Raw genomic sequence first — 17,623 nt, 5'->3', positions numbered from 1 at the left:
GATTGTTCTCTCTCTCTCAAATGGATAAATAAAATCTTTAAAAAGAAAAAAAAAGGATAGCTACTGTTCTAAACAAAATTAATAAAGTTTAGGGGCACCTGGTTGGCTTAGTCAGTGGAGCATGCTTCTCCATCTTGGGGTTGTGGGTTTGGGAACCTATGTTAGGTATTAAGATTATTCTTTTTTTTTTTTTTTTAAGTAAAGTGTTGGCTACCATGTGGAGAAATTGGGATTCTCACACATTGCTGGTGGGAATGCAAAACAGAGCAGCCACCACAAACAGTATGGCAATTCCTCAAAAAATTAAAACATAAAATTACCATGTGATCCAGCAAAAAAAGTAGGGACTTGGACAGGTATTTATTTCTTTCTTTAAAGATTTTATTTATTTATTCATGAGAGACACACAGAGAGAGGCAGAGACACAGGAAGAGGGAGAAGCAGACTCCTTGCAGGAAGCCCGATGTGGGACTCGATCCTGGGACTCCAGGATCACGCCCTGAGCCAGAGGCAGACACTCAACTGCTGAGCCACCCAGGCATCCTGGACAGGTATTTATATATCCATGTTCATAGCACTGTTTACAGTAGCCAAAAGGTGAAAGCAACCCAAGTGTCCATCAATGGATCAAGGGATAAACAAAATATGACATATGTACAGTGGAATATTACTCATCCTTTAAAAGGAAGGAAATTCTCACATATGCTATAACATGGATGAACCAGGCACCCCACTCCATCTCCATGACTTATTCATTTTTTAAATGAAAGCCTGTACACATCACACTCCCTTTCACCTATTTTGCATATCCTCCCTCCCTCCTCCCTCTAGCAACCATCAGTTTGTTCTCTGTATTCACCAATCTGTTTCTGTATGTTTTAAATCTTTAAAATAAACAAAATTTAGGGATCCCTGGGTGGTGCAGCGGTTTGGCGCCTGCCTTTGGCCCAGGGCGCGATCCTGGAGACCCGGGATCGAATCCCACGTCGGGCTCCCGGTGCATGGAGCCTGCTTCTCCCTCTGCCTTTGTCTCTGCTCGCCTCTCTCTCTCTCTGTGACTATCATAAATTAAAATAAACAAAATTTAATAAAACCTTAAGAAGTTACGTATATCTTCAAAGAAGAATATCAAAAGACAAAAGAAAAAAACTAGAAGAAGCAAAATTCACAAGTTTTAGTTTTTACATTTGTTCACCATCAATCTTTAGACCAAACACAATTTATATCTGTGCGTTATAACAAAGTTTGAACAATAGATTTTTTGGGATTTTTTTTAAGTATGCTTCACACCCAAAGTGGGGCTTGAACTCACAACCCTGAGATCAAGAGTCAAATGTTCAACTGGCTGCACCAGCTAGGCACCCCACTAGAGATTTACATAGAAGACTGAAAACAAAAAAGCTTTATTCATAATAGATGTACAATACTGCTTTTGATGTGATTTCCTTCACCTCTAAGATTTTTTTCCTACCATTTAAAAAGTTTAAATATCAACCATTTCCTTTTTGTTAAAAGATACAAAACATAAATATCCAAATGAATATAACACAACATTCAAATATTCTAAATATCAGTAGGTATCCAAACAATACACAAATTTAACAAGGTACTTCTTACTGAAGTCCCATATCCAGACTTCAACTTAAGTGCCTTCTATTCCTAAAGTCTGTATCTTGCATAATTTCTTGATGGGCTTAGTTTTAAAAAATAAGACTCCAACAAAATGTTCTTTTCTCTAGCCGATTATAAACAGTTAAATTAGCAGAAATGAGTCACTAAAATAGCACATTATGGAGTGATCTAATGATTTCTTTTAGCTATTAAAAAATAACCGAGTTCCTGAGTCATCTGATTAGTTTTAAAGCAAATTACCTTAATCTTAAAAAATAATAAAAGCACAGGAAAAATAAAAAATACACATCAGTCATCATCTGAAATCCTAGTAAAGTTAGATACATGAAATACATTCAAACATAGTCATACTGGGTAGAATTTAATCTAGAAAAATTATTCCTACAGATTAAAACCAGGACTAGAAACATGCCCAAAGGTAAATATAAATTAATAAACCAGAAATACTTATGAAATTTCAAGAGGCATACGGTTTATGGGGCATACAGCACTATTTTACAACATTAATTATATTACCTTCTTTATGAGATAACTTCCCTTTCTCCCTTCATGACTAGCGTTTGCTTTCAATGTATATAAAATTGGGCAGTTTAAACCATTTTGCCAAATATATCAGTGAGAAATCCATAACAAGACAGAATGCCATTTACTATTTTTTAAGTAGACTCCACACCTAAGATGGAGCTTGAACTCAGGACCTCAATCAAGACTCTCATGCTCTACAACTGAGTCAGCCAGGCACTCCAGAATGCATTTTTACATATGTACACTTTTGGCTTAAAGAATAAAAATATCACATGCTAAAGAATTAATTAGGAAGAGGTGGGGGCTAGAGAAAACTTTCTTCCTCCCAAGGAAAAAGAAAGCAGGAAGCACAGAATGAAGAAATTTAATTAATGACCCAGTGATTACTAGTAAAACTATGTAGTCCTATGACATGACAATGAGAGCTATCATTTTAGATTTTAGACTGATACTAAAATGTCCCTTGCGGGGAGGAAAGACATAATTCGACTAAACATAGAGACAATCTTTCATGTGTACTCTAAAAAGCAAACAATATTGTGAACCTCTATCTTTTAGGATCCACAACCAGTGGCAAATTCCCTTTACTCTTAACACGTGACATGGTATGTTCCCTTTAAATTAACACTTTAATTGAGAATTAATTTAAATTAACACTTTAATTGAGATTGAGAATTTCCAGACAGATTCTTTTTTTTTTTTTTTTTTTTTTAAATTTTATTTATTTATGATAGTCACATAGAGAGAGAGAGAGAGAGGCAGAGACACAGGCAGAGGGAGAAGCAGGCTCCATGCACCGGGAGCCCGATGTGGGATTCGATCCCGGGTCTCCAGGATCGCGCCCTGGGCCAAAGGCAGGCGCCAAACCGCTGCACCACCCAGGGATCCCTCCAGACAGATTCTGATAAAACACCAATGTACCAAAAGAAAGCAGAAGACTATCATAACCATTCAGCATATTTTACCAACTTAACTCAAGAAAGCAACTTATACATGAATAATTCCCTAGCTCCTATGCCTACTCCTTTTCCTTGAAGGCTACAAAATGAAGTCAGAGACCACATGAATCTTGCTCACTACTACATCCACAAAGCCTAAGGCATAATGGTGTCTAGTAAATAGGTGGCATTTGGTAAATATTTTATTAATAAACCTAAGCCAAATCCTATTAAGGAAACAGGTAAAACTGAAAGAGGAAGAAGTTTCAAGGCAGTTCAGGAAATAACTCAGAGAGCTCTTACCTGCTATCAAAATGAAATTTAAGTTCAAAATTAATCAGAATACATGGAAGTTATTTTAAATTATACAACCAATTTAGTGATGCTTAACACTGTGGACTTATTTTCCAATTTATCTAAAAGTGAAACCTTGGGCACCTGGGTGGCTCAGATGGTTAAGCATCTGCCTTTGGCTCTGGTCATGATTTCTAGGTCCTGGAATCCAGTCCCATGTTGGGGTCCCAACTCAGTTCAGAGTCTGCTTCTGCCTCTGCCTCTCCCCAGCTTGTGCTCTCTCTCTCATTCAAATGAATAAAAAATCTTTAAAAAAAATTTTTTTAGGGATCCCTGGGTGGCGCAGCGGTTTGGCGCCTGCCTTTGGCCCAGGGCGTGATCCTGGAGACCCGGGATCGAATCCCACGTCGGGCTCCCGGTGCATGGAGCCTGCTTCTCCCTCTGCCTGTGTCTCTGCCTCTCTCTCTCTCTGTGTGTGACTATCATAAATAAATAAAAATTAAAAAAAAAATTTTTAATAAATAAATAAAAATAAAAAGTAAAACCCTATACACTAATAGATTAATATAAGAACTATATATCTCAAAAAAAAAGAACTATATATCTTTTTTTTTAATTTTTTATTGGTGTTCAATTTACTAACATACAGAATAACCCCCAGTGCCCGTCACCCATTCACTCCCACCCCCCGCCCTCCTCCCCTTCTACCACCCCTAGTTCGTTTCCCAGAGTTAGCAGTCTTTACGTTCTGTCTCCCTTTCTGATATTTCCCACACATTTCTTCTCCCTTCCCTTATATTCCCTTTCACTATTATTTATATTCCCCAAATGAATGAGAACATATAATGTTTGTCCTTCTCCGACTGACTTACTTCACTCAGCATAATACCCTCCAGTTCCATCCACATTGAAGCAAATGGTGGGTATTTGTCATTTCTAATAGCTGAGTAATATTCCATTGTATTACGTATACAAGAACTATATATCTCTCGAAAAAAGTTCTCAACAGCACAAGTACAGATCATGCTCCTAACACTTCATTTCCAAGTTGATCTCATGCCAGATAACACCAGGAACTACTAATCTTTTCTAAATTAAACAAACTTTTCTGCATTAGCAACATAAGACATCTTGATGATTTTATTTTTTTATTTTTATTTTTTTTATTTATTTACGATAGTCACAGAGAGGCAGACACATAGGCAGAGGGAGAAGCAGGTTCCATGCACCAGGAGCCCGACGTGGGATTCGATTCCGGGTCTCCAGGATCGCGCCCTGAGCCAAAGGCAGGCGCTAAATCGCTGCACCACCCAGGGATCCCCATCTTGATGATTTTAGATAGGCAAAAGTACTTCACAATTTCAAGATAAATAAGCAACTTCCCTGAATCAAATGATCCTTTACCAGTTATTTAAATCCCATTTAATCATCAGCAAATACTGTTTACTCCTAAGATCTTCAAGCTACACAAAGATCTTACTTATCCATATATATCATGGACCAAATATATCAATTTATCCATAAATTAACTTTTTACTAAGACATAAAAGCTATAAAAGGAAACATCAGGTATTAAATAAATGCACAATATTTTTATAACCTATTGTTTACCTAGTAGTAATAATGACAATAAAACGGGGGGGTGCATCTGGGTGGCATAGTCAGTTGAGCTTCCAACTTTTGGTTTCACCTCAGGTTGTGATCTCACAGCTGTGACATCATGCCCCACATTAGTCTCTGTGCTCAGTGCAAAGTCCACTTGAGATTCTCGCTCTCTGTGCCCCTCCCCTACCACACACAGGCTCCCACCTGCTCTAAAATAAATAACTCTTTAAAAATGAGGGGTAATTGTTGAATACCTTTTGTCATTTAAATGCGAGCACTATTCTTTAAGTGGTGCCAAATTTGGCAAAAGGACTTGTTCCAGTGAAATAAAGGTTCCAGTGAACATGGCACCTGGGTGGCTCAGTGGTTGAGCGTCTGCCTTTGGGACAGGTCATGGACCCAGGGTCCTGGGATCAAGTTCTGCATCCTGCACTTCTCCTTCTGCCTATGTCTCTGCCTCTTTCTCTTAAATAAACAAAATCTTTTTTAATTAATTAATTAATTAATTAATTAATTCTGGTGAACCAAGATGGTCCAATTTTGGTGAAAAGTATTCTTTTAAGTAATTTCTATACCCACTGTGGGGCTTAAGGCTCATTACCCTGAGATCAAGAGTTGCATGCTCTTCCAACTGAGCCAGCCAGGCACCCCAATTTCAGTGAAAATTAGATGGAAATTACACATTATAATTATAAATTCTACTAGGTACGTGTTGCAACTTTTAATACAAATCCCAATACAGGGGCACCTGGGTGGTTTAGCCAGTTGAGCTACCGATTCTTGATTTCAGCTCAGGTCATGATCTCAGGGTCGTGAGATAGAGCCTTGCCCCCACTCTGAGCTGAGCATGGAGCCTGCTTAAGATTCTTTCTCTTCCTCTCCTGCTCCTGCTCTTGCTCTCTTGCTCTTAAAAACAAAAGAAATGCAAAACAAAATAACAAAAAACATCACAGTACAGTACAAATTTTTAAATCTTATATAAAGGTTCTTTTTCCTTAGGCGATGAGTAGAAAAGAAAATAACATTAATAAGAAAACAAACAAAAAAAAGAAAGAAAGAAAACAAAACTAAATTTGTTTAGGAGTATATATCCTAAACAATGACCTGACTATAAAGAGATACATTTAGCCACACAATTTTTTCTTTAAGCAATACATATGAAAATTTAATGCCTTTTATCTGAAAAAAGTCACTTAAAATCATCTTTCCTCTTCTAATGTTAAACTAGGTTCTTAAAAGGCTAATCCTCTTAATTATTCCCATATTCTAATGAATACCAGCTTGTAGAAGCCAATACAAAATCCTTTAGTGAAAGTGTTAGTATATTACAGAACAAGAACAGAATCCATAATTAATTAGTGACATTGTATCTTTAAGCTCAAACTACTGTGGTTACAGTGGCCAGTGAGACAGTGCCAGCTATCAATTGTAAGCATTAGGAATCAACTGGTAAAGTAGTAGATCTAGGGTACTATTTACAATCCTATTATAAAGGCTAAACATTTCTTAATTTACATAAAATCCTGTAATAAATAATTAGAACATAGATATTGGCTAAGCCAGGACAGCTACTGTAAAAGGTTGCTGCAAACTGCAATATATTAATATAGTCAAAGGTTATAATCATTTTATTATAATCTCTACACCCAACCTGGGGCTTGTACTCAGGACCCCAACATCAAGAGTCATCTGCTCTACTGACTGAGCCAGCCAGGTGCCCATTATAATAGCTTTTATCATGCAGAATCTTCTATTTCTAAAAGATAATGTCTAGCCACTGATGGAGTAACTGGTTTGGGATTAGCCCTCCCACCATAACCAACTAGAACACTGGACATAATACTTGAAACATTCTTGGATGTTGGACAACACAGACAGCTCAGAACTGCGATCCCTGACAAAAGGGAAACAAACAACTGAGACCTTTGATTACCTAAACTTTTTGCCCCAAGGTAATCCAAGCAGAGCTGAAACCCAACAGAAATTCAAATAAAAGTTTCAGAAGGCTGAGGCAACTGTAACATAAGGGGCATTCTTGTGTCTTTACTAAACTAAGCTGTATATGCATAGGATGAGAGTTCAGGGGGGTAGGTAAAGAAGAACCATGGGGAAATGAGCAACTACCCGGGTACTATAAACATAACTACCACTGGAATTTACAGCCCTCTAATTCTGACCAGAGTAAAGAGACCTTACTGAACACTCAAGAGCAAATAAAATGGCATTAGCAGGGCTAACTAAACTAGCCAACCCTAGGACAAAAGCTCCTCTCTTGGTCTAGCCTAAGAAAGCTTTAAATACAAACCAGCCTTGAAGAATTTGAATATAAAATATACGTTTTCCTCTTTAAAAGATAGCTTTTTAAAACAAATATAACACTGAATTATGGCTTCTATAACATATCTCATAGTAAGATGTATGACAATAGCATAAAGACCAAGATGAGGGAAAATGGAGATATACCACCCCAAGACTCTTATATTACACAAGTAGTATAATATTATTTGAAGCTAGACCATGATAAGTTTTGTTGTTTTTTGGGTTAGTTAGTTAGTTAGTTATTAATGAAAGACAGAGAGAGAGGCAGAGACACAGGCAGAGGGAGAAGCAGGTTCCATGCAGGGAGCCCAATGTGGGACTCGATCCCAGGTCTCCAGGATCATGCCCTGGGCTGAAGGCGGCGCTAAACTGCTGAGCCACCTGGGCTGCCCTAGACCATGATAAGTTAAAAGGGTTTACAGTAGCTAGGGAAATAAATAAATACAGTTAATATGCTAATGTAGGAGATAAATGTTACAAAATACTTAATCCAAAGAAATGGCAAGAAAAGAAAAAATTAAGAATAGGTGAGAAATGGGGGCGCCTGGCTGGCTCCATCAGTGAACCATGGGACTCAACCTCAGGATCATGAGTCAAGTCTCATGTTGGGTATAGAGATTACTTTTTAAAAAATTCTTTTTTGGGACCCGAGTGTCTCAGCAGTTGAGCACCTCGCTTCGGCCCAGAGAATGATCCTGGAGTCCCGAGATCGAGTCCTGCATCAGGCTCCCTGCATGGCGCCTGCTTCTCCCTCTGCCTGTGTCTCTGCCTCTCTGTGTGTGTGTCTCTCATGAATAAATAAATAAAAAATCTTTTTTAAAAAATCTTTTTTAGCTTGAAAAAAAGAATAGAGGAGATGAATAGAGTCAGGGAGGAACAACTTTCCCCTGCTCTCTTTGGTTCCAATATTGGAGGCCTGAAAATGATGGGGAGGAGGCATGGCGGGGGGGTGGGTGTTATTCATATATATATATACGAACACACAAAAGTGGTGACTCTCTAAACAGCTAAAGATGGGGACTTATATACTTAATTTATTAGAAGAGGGAAGAGTTGAAAAGGCTCCGATAGGAAGAACAAAAGGGTTTCTAGGGGAATAAACAGAAGATAAATAAGTTTGTGATAATGTCTGTTTATGCAAGGTTGACTGGTCTTACCATTTTCTTCTTTATGGCCATAAAAATTCTGGGAAGGAGATTCATGGAAGCCTCACTCCCAAATTTCTCTTTTTTAGAGAGATAAGAGAAACTCCAAAAGGGCTTCTGAATCTGTTGCATATCAAATACTGTCAGTTTAAAATAATCTTAGATTACACCTAAAACTAATGTAACACTATGTATCAAAGTATACCTCAATAATCTTATACCAATTCTGAAGGTTCAAGGGATCCCCACAATAGAAAGCAAATAGCAAGATGGTACACTTAACTGTATCAATACTTAAATGTTAATGATTTTTATAAAGATAATTAAAAGGCAGAGACTGTCAAACTAAATTTAAAAATCAAGGCCTATAGGGGCACCTGGCTGGCTCAGTTGATGGAGCATGTGACTCTTAATCTCGGGTTTATGAGTATGAGCCTTATATTGGGTGTAGAGATTACTTAAAATTTTAAAAAAATCTAATTATATGCTAACTGTAAGAAATACACTGGAAATATAAAGACACAGGCTGAAAATAAAATGATGGAAAAAGCTACACCATGCAAATACTAGTCATAAAAAAGCTAAAGAACTATAGTCGTATCAGACAAAATGGTCTTAGAGATAGCAAATATTATCAAGATAAAAAATGGGACAGGTCATTTATGATTAAAAGGTAAATTACTGAGAAGACCTAAGAATCCCAAAATATGTATGCAACTAAAATCAGACCTTCAAGGAGCACCTGGGTGGCTCAGTCACTTCAGCACAGGTCATAATCATTAGGTCCATGATTGAGCCCCATGTCGGACTCCCTGCGGACTCCCTGCTCAGTGGAGAGTCAGCTTCTCCCTCCCCTCTGACCCAACCTCCCCTCCCCAGCTCATGCTCACTCTCTCTCGCTCTATCTCAAATAAATTTTAAAAAGGGGGGGGTGTCCTTCAGGGCAGCCTGGGTGGCTCAACAGTTTAGCATTGCCTTCAGCTCAGGGCGTGATCCTGGAGACCCAGGCGTCCGGCTTCCTGCATGGAGCCTGCTTCTCCCTCTGCCTGTGTCTCAGTCTCTCGGTGTCTCTCATGAATAAATAAATAAAATATTTAAAAAATAAAAATTAAATTAAGGGACCCCTGGATGGCTCAGCAGTTTAACGCCTGCCTTAGGCCCAGGGCGTGATCCTGGAGTCCCAGGATCAAATCCCACATTGGGCTCCCTGCATGGAGCCTGCTTCTCCCTCTGCCTGTGTCTCTGCTTCTCTCTTTTGTGTCTCTCATGTATAAATAAATAAAATCTTTAAAAAAAATTTTTTTTTATTTTTAAAGGCCTTCAAAATACACAAGGTAAAAACTGACAGAATTGAATTCCCAATTGTAGCTTAAAATTTCAGCATTCCTTTTTCAGGAACTAATAGAATAAGTAGACAAAAAAAAAAAAAAAGAGAAATAGGTTAAGTACATAAGAAGACTCTAAATAAGAGGAGCCTGGGTGGCTAAATCAGGTAATTTCAGCCTAAGGATCAGGCCCTACATCAGTATCCATGCTCAGCAGGAGTCTGCTTGAGATTCTCTCTCCCTCTACCTCTGCTCTCCCCAGCTCCCAGCTCTCCAGCACTCTCTCACTCGCACTCTCTCTCAAATAAATGAACCTTTAAAAAAAAAAAAAGGTTCTAATGATACTATCAATATCAATAATTGATACATACCTACAGGATACACTTTCTTTCCCAGAACACATAGAATATTCACCTTGATATGCCTTACCACAAATCTCAAATTCAAAAGACTGAAATCTTATAGTCTGTTCTCTGATCACAATGGTATATATTAAATTAGAAATCAATAACAGTATCTCAAACAAACTCAAGTATTTGTTAATCAAACAGTACATATCTAAATAATCCATAGCCAAAAAGAAATTGGAAAATATTTCAAACTAAACCAAAGGACATAGTATGTCAATTTGCAGGATGCAGCTAAAGGATTACAGAAAAATTCAGATGACCATGTACAAAAAGATGAACCTCAACCCTTACCTCATTCATTAAACAGACTTTACCTTGAAATGTTTCACAGACCTAAATGTAGAACATAAAACTATAAAAATTCCTGAAGAAAATTTAAGTAAATATTAGTGAACTTAGGTTTAGAGAAGATTCCTTAAATAACTAAAGGAAAAAGTAAACCAGTATCTTAAACTTCATAAAAATTTCTCAATCTTTGAAAGATACTGTTAAGAAAGTGAAAAAACAAGCCACAAACTACAAGAACATATTTACGAAACATGTTATTTGCAAAACCTGTGATCAAGGACTCATAACCAGAATACATAAAGAATTCTTGCAACTTAACAGTAAACAAAAAATTTTTTAAATGGGCAAAAGATCTGAAAGGACACTTCAATGAAGAAAATAAATGAATGGCAAATAAGCACATAAAAGATGATCATACGGAAATTACAAAATAAAACCACAATAAAGTATCACTACACACCCACAAGAATGGCTAAAATTAAGAGAAAGACTGACAATACCAAGTGTTAACAAAGATGCTAAGCTCCTGGAATTCTCATACACTGCTGGTGGGAATGCGAAGCAGTATAGCCTCTTGCTAAAATAGTCTGGCAGTTTTTTATAAAGTTATAAGCATCTGTTTACTATACAATCCTGCAATTTCCCCTCCCTAGGTATTTAACCTAGAGAAATGAAAACATACACCCATACAAAGACCCTTGTGCACATATTCATAGCAGCTTTATCATAACAGCCAAAAACTAGAAACCCAAATATCCATCCACTAGTGAATAAAGAAATTGTGAATATCCAGTGAAATACTACTTAGCAATTTAATAGAACCTACTACTACTTTCAATAACAGGGATGAATCTCAAAGCATCAGGTTAAGTGAAAGAGGGCAGACACAAAAAAGTACACACTATATAATTCTATATATATGACTTTTTTTTTAAGATTTTATTTATTTATTCATGAGAGACAGAGAGAAAGGTAGAGACATAGGCAGAAGGAGAAGCAGGCTCCTCCCAGGGAGCCTGATGAGGGACTCGATCCCGATACCGGAACTCCAGGATCATGTTCTCAGCCAAAAGCAGACGCTCAATCACTGAACCACCCAGGCGTCCCTATTTATGACATTTTAGACAAAAAGGCAAAACTATGGTTACAGAAAGTGATCAGTAACTGCCAGACATAGGAATGGGAGAAGGGAAGTGACCATGAAAAGCACAAGGGGTTCCCTTTTTGAGGTGACAAATAAGGGTGTTTTTATGACCTTTTACATTTATAAAAACTCAATTATATAAAGGAGTGAATTTTATTTTGTGCAAATTATGCCTCAAAATGGCTAATTTTTTCCCCATTTGACAGCCAAAAAAAAAAAAAATCAGAAATATACAAATGTGCTCTGAGTAAAGCAAATATTTTTCCTAAATCCTAGTTAGAGGTAAGTACCCTTAATAACTAATAGGACCATGTTTGAGGATCCAGACCATTTCACTGAAATCTAAACTCAGAATGTACGCTTTAGAAATGACCAAGAGATCTTATAACTAAGTCCCTTCTGATGGAGCTCCATGAACTGCATTTAACCCACAGTGAAGTCTTAAAGGAAGTTTCAAGTTACACAGGGCAAGCCAGCTAAAACAGATTAAACTAAAAGTTGGGTAGTACAGCACAGACATCTCAAATACTTGGCTTACCATGTTCTTGCCAGTGGTCAAGTTTATTTTGGGACTGGAATATTTTAAAGTTCTTAATGTTCATTGCAGCTCCTACCCATTAATCCCATTAATCAAAGGTTTCCAAAACAACAATTCTGAAAGAAAGTTTCGAGTACTCACATTTCATTCTCACCTAATGTGTTACATGCAAGCAATTAGGGTCACATTACAAAAGAACCAAATTCTGCAACACAAACATAATGCCAACAGCTTATTTAAAAGCAAGACAGGAAAGCTCCTCTAGATACCTCATCAACCACATCAACCTTACTATAACTTCTTTGTGAGGAAACTACTAAAGGGGATATTTAATCAGCGAAATGATTATTACAATTTGACTTCCTATCTCTCTGTTCTTCTACTTATTATGGTTTTAATCTCTTTAAAGGAAACTTCTACACTGTATAAGTATTAGTGGCTGGAAAAGAATACTGATCCATTCTCTATCCATTATAAACACATTTCCCTCTGAAAATGGAAAAATACTTATCTTTATTCCACTATGGGCTAAGTTTATCTATGTATATTAAGCATTTACCATGAGACTGAAGTCCAAACTATCTTTTTAAATGCTTAGAAAGTGAAAGTCACTGTATAAACAGTATTAGACTAATACTAGATATATTAGTCAGATATAGTCAGAACTCTCAATTGTTAAGTGAAAGAAATCCAAGCTAACAAAATCAGAACTGACTGGCTCACAGGATACCAAAACAAAGAATGAACTTCAGGCAGTAGGGCCTCAAAGGCTCAGTGCTACCAGATCCATCCCTTTATCTCATGCTCCCCTTTACTCATTTGGCCTCATTCTCTCCCACTGTAGACCAATCTCCTGCCTCCTGCTAGCTTCCTAGCTTCACAAGCCCAGAAGAAAATTAACAGCATGCTCCTATCATCTGTTTATCAATACCAGTCAAGTATGCCTTTTGGCCCTTTGGGTCAAATGCCAATCACTACTCCTGAGGAACAGATAAGAAATTGGCCAGGCCTGCTACACATGTTCAACCTTAAGATACCAGAAAATGAGGACTAAGATATCTTGCTGAATAAATTTAAAAGCAATGACTATCTATAAATTATTCTGACTCCATGAATTAAATGCAAGATCTCAAAAAACAAAAACAATGAATACCCTATTTATTTTGCTAGTGTGTGTGTGTGTGTGTGTGTATAAAATAAAGTGTTGGGGGAGTCCCTGATGTCTAAAAAATTTATTTAAGAACACAAACTAAGAATAATTCTCCAAATATAATCCAAAAGATAAGGAAAAAAAAAAAAAAAGAAATCTAACCCTTGGAATGGACCCACTGACCTAAAGTTACAGGAAAGTCCTATGACGGGGGAAAAAGGAAAAGTTCAATTTAATGGGCTTACATATGATAGTTTACCAAGAAACAAAGCGATTTTATTTTAAAATTTACTCAGTGATGGCACAAATCTGAAACTAAAGGATAACACGAGACCCATACTGGGGCAATCATAATCACCATGCAATGGCTAAGATGAATACAACACTAGAGCTAAATCTCTGCAGAAATGGAAAGGAATCTCAAATTTTCTGGCATATCTAAGTTTTAAATTACTTTGTTTCGAGGTTAATCATTTCAAAAGAATTGAGTGTTACAAATAAAACCCAGAAGTCCCAAAATCTTTGCTGATTCATCACTCAGTTTAACTGACACAGTTTGCTACCAACTAGTTTTATCTTTCCAGTACTTCCAGTCCCATGCAAGCTGGTTTTGTTCTACATAACTGCATGTACACTGAGAATTCAATTCAAACAATGACCTACATTTAGTAGTATCTGGGTACCTCTAAGACACAGAAAAGAGTTCACTTTCTACTAATTTCTTATCTTTCAAAGCTCAACCTGAGGGAATAAAGTAATATTATTTTTCAACAAGTAGCAAATTCATAGCTTTTTATGATAAAGAATTAAATACAAATGTTTATTATTCCTTAAGACAAAATTCATTTAGATCCTGAGTCATAATACCTCTGAAAAAAACTACAAAAAAAGAGAACTGTGAGCAGTGGGGAGAAGCCAAGGCTCTTATCTATAATAACTGTAATAGCCAACACAACATAGTGCACTTAAAACATCCCTACAAGGTACTATCCCATTTTACAAAGGGGAAACTAAGGCACAAAGAGCTAAAAGGAACTTGTAACTTGTCCAAGTCATAAAGCTAATAAATACTTTACACATTCAAGTTTAAACCATGTAAGAAACTAAGTAGGACTAGCACATATAAGGCCAACTCAAAAAGAAAATGGCCAATGTCAAAATATTCCATTCCAAAAAGGCAGAAAAGCAGCATAAACTAAGAGAAACTAAGTTTGGGTTTTTTTTTTCCTCTCAGTGTCATGAAACAAAATCTATATCACGGGGGATAAAATATCTAATATTCTCAAACTATACAAAAATATCACAAAGTAACATATTTATTTAAGAAAAAACACTTTAAGGGGCACCAGGCTGGCTCAGCCTGAAGAGCACGCGACTCTTGATCTCAGGGTCATGAGTTCCAGCCCCATGCTGGTATAAAGACTACTTTAAAAAAATAAATTTTAAAAAAGAAAGAAAAAGAAAGGGCACTTTTAACTTTTGAGAGGCACATTCTGGAGAAAAATCATGAAATGACAGCATTTTGAATATCAGTTTTTCATTCCTAAATATTTACATTTGAAAGAATGTAGCAAATTCTTCGAAGCAATCTTTCATAATATTCCATAGGAAAGTACCAGGTGCAACAATTCTTACTGAAAAACAGAATGTACTACAATAATCAAAAATGGGTCGATCTATCACCATGGCATATTCACTTAGCTTTATCTCTGAAAAATATTTTCAGATTATTAAGGTGTTTTCTTATCTGAGAGACAAGTCTCAAGAATGTGAAAAGTACATACTGCTATTTCCACAAAGTCCACAATTAAGTGATCTTTGGTAGTGATTACAGAAGATTAATCTGTCACCTAGAAAAATTTAAGGCTTTGAAATTGGATTTAGAAATGGAGCTGCAATCATTCTAACACACAAAAACAATCAGAATTGGTACTTATTTCACAATTCTAAAGCCAAGACTACCTTTATACTATTTTTACTCCTAAAATGTGCGATGCTAGTAAGCAAAAAGGGTCTATTCCTCAAAACTGAATGGCTTCTGGTCTTGCTTTGGTTTCTTCTGGTCTGTTCAAGTAGGAAACAGTAGCTACAGTGTCTGACATGAACATGATACTTGTGCTTACCAATGAGCTAAGTATATTCCCTGAGCTCTAGAAAACTGATACGGCATTGAGCTCCTTGAGTTAACCCTTTGTCACTACAAGACTATTTTCAACCAGGACCAAAAAGGAAATGCCACTGCAACACCACAAAGGTCACCACTATTCTGATGCCTCACCTGGTTTCCTGTCCCCACGTTATACAAGATTGTTAGGAAAAAAATCTTACTTGCATCCTTCTACTTAAGGCCTTCCTACCATTATCCCCAGGAGTACAAGCAAGATTTCTTGGCTGCCTTTCACTGATGTAATCACAGCATGAAGCTTTGAAATAGGACCCTGGGATAGGCCATTCCCTTCAAAGTGTCTATCATTACTCCTTGGTGAGTCAGCTTCTGGGCTGCTGCCAAAGTGCTTTTTGTTGAGTTAATCATGAAACCATATTTCTGTAGAGTTGATATGGTGGCCAAAATACAATTTCAAAAGAGTCCCTCAAAGTGTTTATCAAAGAAAGAACATAGATACATATCCAAGCAAGCTACTCACATGTTTTTTAAGAGAAGGGATGAGTAATACAAAGGAGTTTTCACAGAATCATACTAAAAAAAAAAAAAAAAAAATTCTCTTACATGCTAGGGTCCAAAAATGTCCTATAAAATCTCCTAACATTTTAAAGTAGAATTTATGCAAATAGGTACACTTAAAAGTTTTTATCCCCTTGAGGAAGGAAAAGTCATCTTATCTTTTACATATCAGGTAAATGAGCTGAAGAATTTTCAAGTTAATAAAACCGAGATACCCAAGAATTCTCTAAAGATCCATCAAATATTTCTGAAGGGAAAAAAATCTATTCCACTCTATTTAGAGGAACCCATTAATTTAAAAAAATGTGTAATTTTTAGTTTTGAGAGGGTAAAATACTGTTGGCAATAAAGGAATAGTATATGCAGTACAACTAAACAGTTCCACAGAGCAAGAATGGGAAACCTCCTACCTCTGAGGAAAAAATAGTTGGACAATAATAATACTCACTTCCAGGATATACAAAGTAAGATAAATAGTCATGTATGATTTTCTTTAGAAAACACCAAAATTTTTCCTATGAACTTTAAAAACTGACATGAGAGCGAATGTTCAGAATGAATCTACTTGTAAGATGCCCAGAACTCCTTTCAAGTTTGTCAGTAAAAGGATACATAATGATTCTTTTTAAAAAAAGCTAATATATACAGATTCACAAGTTTAAGAGACTTATCATTTTAAAACACACTCATGCAGAATTTTAGTGTATAAATTTAAAACATGCACCCATAAAAAAACCATAAAAGTTGCCTTAATAGCCACAGGAGAAAAGATCTAAGTATACAATAATAATTGCAAAATCAGGGGTGCCCAGACAGCGTAGACAACTGAGCATTTGTCTCTTGGTTTCAGCTCAATCTGTGATCTCAGTCCTGGGATCGAGCCCTAAGTTGGGCTCTGTGCCCAGCGCAGAGTCTGTTTGGTATTCTCCTCCTATCCCCTTCTACTCTTCTCCCCTGCACTCCCTCTAAATAAATCTTTAGGGAACCCTGGGTGGTGCAGCGGTTTGGCGCCTGCCTTTGGCCCAGGGCGCGATCCTGGAGACCCAGGATCGAATCCCACATCGGGCTCCCGATGCACGGAGCCTGCTTCTCCCTCTGCCTATGTCTCTGCCTCTCTCTCTCTGTGTGTGCTCTGTGTGACTATCATAAATAAATAAAAATTTTAATAAATAAATAAATAAATAAATAAATAAATAAATCTTTAAAAAATAATAATTGCAAATTCAAAAACACTAATATATAAAATATATAATTTATATAGCATTATTAGAGTAAAGGCAAGATATCCCCTCCCAATGTAGTAAATTCATACAACCTAGAATGCTTGAAAGAACATTACCTTATACCAAGGAAGTATCTTATCTACATACAAGGACCCAAGCAACAAAAGGCATAATCCTGTAATTTACACTTCAGAATTCCCTACCCGTTAAGATTTTTACATACATGGTAAAAGATCTCAAGAAATATTCACTAATTATTATTTTAAGGAGATGTATTTCCCTTTTATACTAGGATACATGTTGAATATCTGTATTATCCTATGTAACCACTAAAAATGGAAAATGTATGGTAAGCTTCCTACTGCTTATGTAACAAAGCTCTAAGAACCATATGTAATGGAGGA

At 36.6% G+C, this 17,623-nt stretch overlaps 1 protein-coding gene across 14 annotated transcripts in view; it reads right to left on the bottom strand.

The window, feature by feature from the left end:
• The window catches only part of MTMR3 (myotubularin related protein 3), a 141,796-nt gene that overhangs the window by 103,491 nt on the left and 20,682 nt on the right, over nucleotides 1-17,623 (bottom strand). The gene's annotated exons all lie outside the window — the stretch shown is intronic.

This window comes from Canis lupus, chromosome 26, assembly GCF_003254725.2.
Source record: "Canis lupus dingo isolate Sandy chromosome 26, ASM325472v2, whole genome shotgun sequence".
In the NCBI taxonomy this organism is placed as follows: Eukaryota; Metazoa; Chordata; class Mammalia; order Carnivora; family Canidae; genus Canis; species Canis lupus.
Note: the sequence above shows the minus strand (reverse complement) of the source record. Positions and strands in the feature narration are given on the sequence as shown.